Source organism: Opisthorchis viverrini, assembly GCF_000715545.1.
Source record: "Opisthorchis viverrini unplaced genomic scaffold opera_v5_250, whole genome shotgun sequence".
In the NCBI taxonomy this organism is placed as follows: domain Eukaryota; kingdom Metazoa; phylum Platyhelminthes; class Trematoda; order Opisthorchiida; family Opisthorchiidae; genus Opisthorchis; species Opisthorchis viverrini.
In genome coordinates this window covers 93,397-103,264 of record NW_008751905.1, presented here as the reverse complement: position 1 = coordinate 103,264, position 9,868 = coordinate 93,397, and positions in this window count along the sequence as shown.

The window sequence follows — 9,868 nt, the reverse complement described above, 5'->3', positions numbered from 1 at the left end:
GGCCAAGAGCCTGTATGCTCAAGCCGAATTATGTAACGTGCTCGTTTGAATGAACCTTCCGTCGTAACAGTCATCAAACGGTGGACAGTTCAGTCTTCTCTATGGAATACGACTTGAATTAATAGGAAAGTTAATTTCAGGTGTTCATTTTGCAAGACCATGAAAAAGGCTTGATGGGAGTGAGCCTTACGACAACATATAGAGCAGACAGTGCCCAACACTTTCCATTTTTATCTGACATGTTTCGAAGCCTGTATACTCCATTTTAGAGTGATTCTAGTTTTGTGGAATTATGTATTCATTTGTTCCAGTGATGTATTCTGTGCTATTCCAAGTACAGAGGAGTTTTAGGATACCAGATACTGATAAGCGGACGAATATTCGCTTGTAAGAAAAGATGTCACTATCCACTTACCATACTGAATATATCACCGTTCTTTTATTGACGTCTCAATGACCGTCATATGTGAGGTACTCATGGCCTTTATCCAAATTCGTACCCTACCTATATTCTCATGATCCACTGGACGCGTCATTCTAGACTCAAAGAAAGAGATACGCCTTTCCACGGCGGAAAATCAGGTTGATCGTCATCAGCCCCAACTATTATTGAGTAAATCTGTATACTCGTCATCGTAAGTGAAATAGAGCAAAGTAGTCACAAATACGTGCGTTAAAATTCATTAATTATTATTTATTATAATGATAGAAAAATATGGAATTGCAACCGTTCTCCGTATAAAGGTTCTATTAAAGATTACTAGAATTAATTGTTGTGTGGGACAAAGATTTTCATGCAGTCCAAGTACTCGTCTAACATTATTTCGTGTGTGTGTATGGAGATTCGGTTACGTGTTTTGACACAGCTAAGTACAAACAAGGCCACCCGTGACCGTATCTATTAACCAGTTTCCACGGTCCCTCCAAAGTATTCCAAATTTCCTGAAGTAATGTCTCAAAAACTGCTGTCCAGTAACGCTTCAAAAACTGCACCCCTTTGAGCCGTATATCCATGACCAGTGGTAAATGTAACATACCAACAAATTTTACACAGATCAGTTGTAACTTTAACAGCCCGGTTGGAACAATGGTAAAACGATCGCCAATTTGGTCAACGGAGGAGAAGTCGTATCAAATCTCCGGCACAAACCATATTTGTGTAGGTGCTGGTAGACCACTTCACTTTCGTGTTCGCTCTAATGTTTTTTTTAAAACTTCCAACGAACCTAGATCGTCCTTTCGTATATGTCTGTTTCGACTGTACTAGTGACCTTTACTTTCTTTTCTGATGAAAGAGAAACCTGGTTTTATTTGCAATCTGTACAAGGATGTCAGTCCTCCATTCTGTGCTCTACGCCACGGAATCGTCAATTCACTGGAGTACAATCACCAACTCATACTTTATAAGACCAGTGTACACCTTTCACGGTGCGCTGAAAAGCGAATTTAAAAACGGCCGTAGTCCAATTTCGACTCTCGTTGTTTACCGGAGTTCACGACACCATCACTCTCGTATGTCGACACCCTATCCCCTCAAACATCTCCCACCATATCCGTAGCTTCTGGAAATATACCCATGGAGGTCCTCGTGACAGACATAACGTACTTTGTAGTAATGCTGCCCAAGAGGGGTGTTGAAACCTACCGGAATCAATCTCAAAACTACTCCCAACGTCTGGTAATAGGCCACTTTGTGTATGGTGGCAGGCATACGTTGTCTGAGTGATGATTAACAACAGAACAAAGGGTGGCATTGTTACTGATAGTCTTATCAGCGTAATCAGTTGGTGCTCATTGATTACGGACGGAAATAGGACCATAATTTACCCTGAAAATGCACCTGCGTGCTCTGTGCATAAACAGCGTATATTGAGGTCACGGTTTAGCTAACTAGGCATTCAGTATCTATAATGGGGTCGAGATGAATTTGTTGTATATGGTAAGGAGAAACTTAGATCGGTGTTTTGCTAGAATGGCCCCTATTCCACCAGTCCTCACTCAGAGGACTGTGGGGGACTTCTTTGAGGGCTTCTATTTATTTCGTGGGAAGAAAATTTGCTGTATATATGGGGGCGGTCATTCTTTGGTGAGGCTTAATGGGGGATCGAAATTTCTGTACCCGAAAACTTTGCTGGAATTGCTCACAGAGCCGGAGGTCTCAACAGTCTTCTGATGACCGGGAAGACCAGGATTTGTTCGGCGTTCGATGGCTAAACTGCACTATCACACATTTAGGGCTTATTCTACGTGCTCATACCGATACCATGTGACATGATATAATTTATGTCTTTCGAAAGAACACACCACACAGTAGGACTTGGAATGTGAAATTTTCAGCTGATCGATTGATACATCGAATGATGTTAACGTGCAACACTTAAGCTGAAAACAGGTTCACACTGATCAGTCTGGAAACATTATTGGTTAGTGAAGCAAGCTATCACTCACAACGATCGATCAGCACAGACTATGGGTCGGCAAAGAACGAGAAACCGACAACTGGACTCTGCTATATGGTGAATAACTTGTTGAATGCAGCGGGGCAAGGCAGTGTTGTTAACTGTGAATAGTTCCGTTACCGTAGGAAGGATTTTGTCGTCAGCAAGCAACTAATGTTTATGCACTTTTGTTCCGCTTTGGTCTTCAATTTCTAATAAGTGTCATTAGATGCAGGATGAGCTCTGGAGAGTAAAATCTGGTATGGCACCGTGAATGATTTCAGAAGTTGCAATATGAGGATACTGGATATTCGGGACTTCTTTAACAATCCCCTCATTTCTAAATGACCTGCAATCTTAAGCCCCAGAAAATACACCATTACTGATTTCTGTTTTCTAGTTTATGTCTCTGCCAAAGTTAAACTATTGGGACAACTGACAATCTTTGCTGTGAAGTTGTTGCAAACCAAGAACAACAGACTGCGCAACTGTTTTGTAACATGTCGACAGTTTACCGAAACATGCTGCTGAAACAGTTTCGTGTCTTCATGTTGTCATTGAAAACAGCCTATTCAGGAGAGCCTGGAGAAAATTTATAGCTGTTTGATTTCTATTGAGAATCTCCAGCAGTGTGCGTTTCACGAAACTCAAAGAGTCTTGAACCATTCACCTTTCAGCCAGTGGTTAAACTTTGGGCGTTTCGGCCATGAATGAATAAACAGTAGTAAGATTGGCCCTCAGTTGATCGTAGTGTTAAAGGATTAGGTAAGTTTCAAGTAGAATTCCTTACCTGGGGAAGCTAAACGTCTTCAGCTGTGGAAGTCAATCATAATTACGGCGCAGTCTTTGTGAACCCATACCTTCGTCTAGCAGAAGTATCTACAGTGAGCTTGGAGGAGCTTGGAGCTTGGAAAAAACTAGTGTAGGTAACGTAATTGCGCTGACTGTCTTGTCCCTGCACGTGATCACAAATGCTTCAGGTTACTTCATAATAAATGAACTAACTAAGCCGAATTTACAATCGGGACCACTAGTTTGATGGTAGTCTTCTTTTCCCAAGATTCAAGTTATGGGGTTCGTTCAACTTTATACTCAACCTGTTATACAGAGTGTGGGTGGATCAGTGCGGATGGCTAGTCAGACAGTCATAGTGGGGAAGAAGGGATTTGGGTCCGACATTTGGACCACTGACACGTAGTCTTGCAACTGTGTTCGTGGAGGCCGGAACTGTGATCTGAACGCTGTTTTTCCTTACACGAATGAAAAAAAACGAGCCTTTGTTGAATCCGATACAGGACCATGTTGTGTATAAGGACCAGAGAGACAAGAGTTGTTCACCCTTTCGACAAAAATCAAGCCAAAGTTTGACTGACCCATAGATTGTTCAACACTTTTTGGGTAAGTGGCACCATCGGTGTTGACCGGTAACAGAGTAGCGGGTGAAGAAATACAGGAGACAACACATCCAACTTTATTTTGGCAATGGGGTTCACGCTAATCTTAGGCTGCTGCCGAGGGTATCAACAGTCGGTCGGGGGGTAAAATGACACTTGTTTTGACATTTAACATGGTGAACTGAGTAGCGATTGGTCCGGACATGTTGACTCGCACACATTGTGGAAATGGTTTGCCTGTCCGTTGTTGGTGTCTTAAGTGACTAAGATTTTGTACCTCCTTTTAGTCAATCCACTTACCCTCACAAATAACTCAGTGTCAAAATCTCAACTGTGCACTAAAAAAATTCAGTTTCCTCCAAATATATCGCAAAGTTTCCAACCAAAGAAATTTGGTACATAAGGCTGCTCACTCGAAAGGGGTTTTTACTATTTGAGATGGTGTTTCTTAGGGATATAGTGATGTAAGGCTTGATTTAAGGTATGTCTTTTTGTTAACCAACGAGATGTAGTTATAAAAGGAACGAATTTACCGTAGTGGTTTTTAGTATGGGTGGCCAAATTTGTTAATTTGTCTGCTCTGAATTGGTGTGTTTTTCTCAAACACAATATGGGCAAGTCATTACTTTGTTTCAAATAATTTTGCGGCTAAAACAGCACGATATCGTTATGGTCGGCCCATACGTGGGCCCCCTGACAGCTTATACCGAAGTGCAAATGAAAACTTTCCCACTATCCTCCTTGCGCTCATTAGGAGCATTCATGAAAGGTCAGTTTGAAATGGCAAGTATAGATGTAATTGATCATATTTGTATATCTAAGTAGGAAAAAAGGTTAACGAAAAACCGGGAAGCATAATTACCTGAAGAGCCCAAAGGAAGACAAAACCACCAGCGTTCTATCAAAGGTTTTCCAGTAACATCAAATTCACTTTGAGTCAGGTATAACCAAACCCACTTGTGGCTTTATTACTTTCACCAAACTACCGTTTTAGGTTCACCTCAGCCTTTCAAACCATCAGGCTTATGTCATCCCACACAACATATATTTTTCAACGGGGGAAATTTGTCACGCGGAGCCGTTTTTGTGTGATAATATTGGTAAAATATCACCAATATGAGTGACTCAGCAGACTGAAATCCAAACATTTTCGTTCTTCAAACAGGAAGCTCGCAACGCGTTTACAATAATTACGGTGCAGGTTTAATAAATCCAGTTGTTCCAGCCATTGAAGTCACGTATGAATATAGAATTGTGTTTTATTTTTTAAAAGAGGGTAGTCAGTTATATATATATATATATATGTATATATATATATAAACGCCTGACTGAATTATATTATTTAGCATCTACTCTAAGTCTCGATTGTTTCAAATCACGTTTCAGAAAATACTGTTCCTTCCTACACGTCTACGGATTTATGGGTAGTTAGATAAAATTGTGAGAAAAATTTGCAAATCTCGCAAACCTCAAGATCATCTGACAAATGAAGCCGATATACCACCTAATCAACACAAAGTTATGGGCTGGTAGCGAACTGTCTGGCGCCAAACTGCAGAGTGGCACTATTAAACTAGCTAACTATACCTACAATCCATCCACACCCTATGAAGTGACCCAGGTGAATGCGCCATAAAACAGAGAAGAAAAGTTACAAGGGTCCTGTTATGAGGGTCCTGTTAAATCCGAGAGCTCCAGTCTATGATACTTTGTAAACGAGTGTGTATACAAGCTTCCCGACTCTTCAGAGTGGAGTGGTTCCACGTGTAGGACGAAGTGTTCAGTGAGGTTTACCCGTCCCATCACACCATGAAGAATAATTAATAGTGGCATTAAATGATTATAGCTCCATCTAGGCAGCGATACTAGTCGTGGCTTCGAACCAAACTCACTTTCTACGAATAGCACCATTGAATACTTCCATAGTGCTAACTCAGGTGTTCCAGTACAGTTACGTGTGAGCTAAAATGATCAGTGAATAAAAAGACCATAACGTAACAATGCGGCACAAGTCACGAAATGGCGACAGAGTATAATCCTAGCGATAGTGATTTACTTAGTAGATGAACACAGCAGTGTTTCCCGGGGTGCATGGTTATCGTCACAGAGCAGAACACCCTAGTCACGTTTATCCATAAGCCGGTGCACGTCCTGGATCAAAAACATTACATGAGACCACGTATTTAAAACTGCTTCGACACTTGACCCCATAGCGTCGTAACGAAAAATGACCCAGATAAACTGCTTGCAATCACACTTAGATCCCTTCTGGGTGAAAGAGCAGTGAAGTGAAAAAAAGTTAGATTGAGTTGTGAATGCATCCGCTAGCAGATGCCCCAGTCTCTAAAATGATGATGACATCTTCGTAGGTGAATTTGTGATCCTATAGGGGATAAGTTTGTGCTTATCGCCTAAAAATACAAATGAGTGATAAAGATTCCTAAAGTGATGTAACAGGTACACAATGCACACAATAAACACTGGAGACGGGTACTCTTATTTAGGAAAAGAACGAAAAATCCCTCGACCGAGGGAGAATGATCCATCGAATGTGCTGCACCACGACTCAACATTGCTTCACCATACGCTCATCCGATGGATTGGATGCCTGTCCTTCAGTGACAGGCTTCCCGTGTGGAATCGTTGGTGGACAGACGATGGAAACGTTCAGATTCCTAGAGCACCATGGTTAGAATTAACTGAGATTGCAGGACAGAAGTTCAAATATAACTTATAAATACCCACACTACCTAAACACCATATATGTAGTCTAGGTGCGAACTTACTGTACTATTGATGGGCTTGTTGTGGTCGAAGGCTAGGAAATCAAACCAATAGCAGGCAAATCATATATTCGAGAATCTCTGAGGTCGCATAAGATGCGTATTTCCAGTGATCCCCAACAGGATAAAAAGCACTAGAGTTTTCAATCAATTGAAAATGTTTGGGACCGATTGGGAAGTCATCGTTTCAGAGGGGTTCGGTAAACAATCGGTGGATCTATTGCTGGGCAACAGAGGCTCCGTCGGGTCAAGTGAGTAAGTAAGAACGAAATGTGCGAAAGACCCCAAAAGGAATTTTCCATTAAGGTGTCCTAGGCTGAACGAGCAAGGACGAAAAATCCGGGTTCATCATAAAGACAAATTCCCCCTTAACCAATCTATCATAAATCTTGGTCATCCCCAATACTCAACAAACAGGAACAGCAGACTACACACCCAGCACCGATCAAGTCTGCTAGTCATAAGAAATCTCACGGATTGGTTCCCTGACTGCCTTAAAACCCAATCAATCTACTTAATTACTCACTTGGCCTGAAGAAGCTTTTGTGTCAAAAGCGAAACGCTGCCCAGCAATAAATCCACGAGTGTTTATCAAACCCCTCTGAATCTCTAGAGTTCTTTTTGACTTTCCAGCATAGATTCACTCCAATCACACAAATAAGCCTCGATTAGGAATTCACAAATCTCCTCACAACATCAAAAAAATAAAACTGTCTTTGTAAAAATAAGCAGCATGGACCCTCAGTTTTGGAACTTATCTTTCAAGGATTGCTCATCTAAGATGGTGACAGAATTTCCCTTCTCAGTAGGAGTGAATCAAAATTTGGATAAGCCATTCACGGCCGAATGGTTTTGTGTTAGGGTGTTCTCCATCATCCGAACATGGATGAAATAATTGTGTAGCACATCTTATCTCTCCAAGATTATATCAATTTCCATGAATAACTGAAATTTCATTTCCCCATAGTGTACGAATTTGTACCATAAAAGATCAATTCTAAACATGAATCTGAATACATGTTTCGAGAGGGAAAGGACAGGCGTACCATTGCAGCCTTTGGATGAAAACTGGTCTGTCCGGAGTGACGCAATCAAATCGGCAGGTGCCACTGTACGAGATTTGACGTCAAAATGAGCCAATTCCTGGGATGTCTCGACCAACTGGAATACACCCCCCGGTTGAACGACAATATCCCGGCAAACATAATTTGATAAAGACTGTTTGGGGCATACAGATTATGAATGCAGGTAAGTCTATATATTCCGGTTAGATGACTGTCGATTTCAGAATGTAGTAGTCTCATTCGTAATGCACTGAAAATACTAAGTACATTCCACGATATGAAGGAGGTTAAAAAGCTCACTTAGTGGATGCATTTGAATTTGATGGTCAAGCACTTTTCACGGGCAAAATTATTCTCAGTATGTAGGCATAGAAATTGGTATTTATCAGAACTGCTGAAGTTCTGCCAAAAGTAGCCAAAATAATCTTCGATTAACATGACGAGGTTGCATAACAGTGTGGTCTACTGTTATGCAACAACCAGCCTCTCGTACCGACCATGCGGAAATTTCCTTCAAACGGACTAAGGCATCTTTCAAAACATGCTAAATAACCCCTGCATATATCTATCTACAGTACCAGCCTAGTTAGGAAGGGATGGTTTCTACCAGTCTCTGGTTGTGGCTAAATCTCATTGTGAAATATTGACAAAGTCACTCTACAATTTAAGGATGCAGTCAATGAGAATCCAACAAGGAATCACAAAAATTATCATGCTAGATTTTTTATTCTTGCTTGGTATGGAAGAAACGGCGGTTCAAGAAACGTAAGAGTTTTTCACTTTGAGGGAGGAGTACTCCACCCAGGTCTGGAGTCTAGCGCACCACTAATGATACAGACTTCAAATTTTGCCAATTCTGTAATGGCTATGATCTGATACACTCATCAAGCAGTATCTACAGCAGACCTTTATCTCAAGCAGGGGAAGACAATCAGACGTCTATGCAGTAGGCTTGATGTATGGAAGTTATTTCATGGGGCTTGCTAGTGTGCAGTTTTGTAAGATTTTGGACAAGGGGACATGCAGTTCCGCCTTTTATTCATTGTTCAGAATGGTTTTTGTTTTAACATGGGTCAGAATGGCCGCAGAATGAAGATGTAGCTTCCCTTTAATGGCTTGTTCATCTGTTACGAAGCTTCTAGAAAGTACACTACAAGGCATTATTTTCCCCTAGGACATTCTTGTTTCAACGAATCTAGTGTACGATTCCAGCGCTTTTGATACTGTGGTTTTCCACAGGCACATGGAAGATTTTCCGCTGGATAAAAAAAGCTCCACGTCACAGTTTGTTTCCATTATTGTACCATCTGCTGTGACTACGCAGTAGGCATTTACTGTATTGGCTTCAACTGGCCTATTGATCTTTTCCGTTTAGTTGACTCGCTGATTGTTTTTCTTTTGCTTATGAAACACCATATTTTCTACTGGAAAACGTAGATTGAAATCAATCGATCACATTGTCGTATATATATATATGTATTCGTAAGTTAATGGCCGCCAACACTGCTACGAATTGTAATATATATGTATTCGAAAGTTAATGGCCGCCAACACTGCTACGAAATTGTAATATACGGCAGTTTCCTTCGCACATCGTCAAACCATTTCGTTGGCTCCCCTTTTTTCGAATTTAAAATTTGGAATGCTTATTTGAGTCAAAAATTGAGAATCACACGCTGGTACAGGTACCTTGGGGCAGCCATTTTTCCTGTGTGTTCAGCATTTCCAAGTAAATGCATGTGCTCTTTCTTAGTCAGAATAATGTAACACTTCAGTTTCACCCAAAAGTAATTCCAATTCATGTCATTGTGGTTGTTCCACCATCTCCTCTTAATACCGTTTGTAGCTATAAACAAATGAATTAATCGGCCCGTTCTAAACCATAGAATAGGTATCTTCTAACAACTCTCATACTGAGGAATTCCGTGTAAGAATAACGCAAATATTTTTTCTGACGGTCACTTCCTAATCGAGCCAATTGTTAGTAGACTCACCTTATTCAACATCGTGAGACACCACATGGTATTTCGCGATCGACAGGGCAGGATTACGACTTTGGCAGTGTGATTCACAACTCACGCTTTCTCCCTTCTCTACAGTTGTTGGACTGGCCAAATAAATAGTGTGGTGCAAATGCCTATGAGACACCAAGTCGACTCAATTAACTTTGTAAAACAGCTTCACTCGGC